This window comes from Palaemon carinicauda, chromosome 17 (genome assembly GCF_036898095.1).
Source record: "Palaemon carinicauda isolate YSFRI2023 chromosome 17, ASM3689809v2, whole genome shotgun sequence".
NCBI lineage: Eukaryota > Metazoa > Arthropoda > Malacostraca > Decapoda > Palaemonidae > Palaemon > Palaemon carinicauda.
Genome location: NC_090741.1, coordinates 63,876,629 through 63,877,720, shown reverse-complemented (window position 1 = coordinate 63,877,720; position 1,092 = coordinate 63,876,629).

Genomic DNA, 1,092 nt, shown 5'->3' with positions numbered 1-1,092 from the left:
CAGGCAATTTCTGAGGTGGTGGAAGAGCAGGCGATTCTCCTGTTCTCAGCGATTCTCACATAGCAGAAGCTTGACGAGAAGTCGAACACGTAAGCAGTTCACGTGTAACTGAACGCTTAGGAGGTACACGAGTTGTCGATCATTGACGATGGTTAGGCGGTCCACGTGCTGATGGAAGCCTCGGCAATTCAAGCTCTGCCGGATGATGGAGAGACTATCGAGCAGGCGAGCGTTGTGAAGGCTGAGCGATTCACGTCCTGGAGGACAATTGTGTTATGAAGGAGAGCGACGCGTCAGAGTGAAACGCTCTGAGCAACAGCCGAATGCTGGTTTGTTGAGCAATGAGCGGTTAAGCGTCGACGAGCAAAGAATCACTGGACGAGGAGGTAGGCCGTCGATTCACGCTGAGGTTATTTACACACCTTGGGCGTTCTACACTCTGACGGTGATTGAAGCGTTTGGGTTAAGAGACCCGTGAGAACGCTGTCGGGTAGAAGATAAAAATTCCTGACGCTGAAGAGTACGGAATTCTGAACAGCTGGGACAGCAAACGATTGTGGGGCTGCAAGCGGTTCATGCATAGCAGGCGATACCCGTGAGGGAGATGGAAGCAGGCGGCTGACGAACTACAAGCGATTCTCACGTAGCAGGCGAAACACGAAAGGATGACCGAGCAGGCGATTATCGAACTATAAGCGATTCCCGCGTAGTAAGCGATTTACGAGAGGTTGAACTAGTTGACAGCTGTACTCTTTGGCTAGGCGATCTACGAGCTGACAGGACAGTGGACAATTCTCGCGTTGAAGGTCGATGGTAAACCGGACGAGCAGGTGAGCATCGAGCAGAAGCCTGACGAGACAGAGAACGCTGTCGATGAACTGTAGCTGGAGCTCAGGTGGAGAAACGTGACCTTCGTGAGGCAACACATACTCAGGAGGAGATCGAAAACAATCCCTTGCAGGCAACGAACGAACCAAAGTTTGTTGAGAAGAGGCCGATGACGGAAGCAAAGGTCAGGAACTAAAAGAGGCAGGCTGGGCAGGTTCCTTCGAAGAGGAAGACTGCGGAGGCAAGGATGTGAGAGGCGTCTCT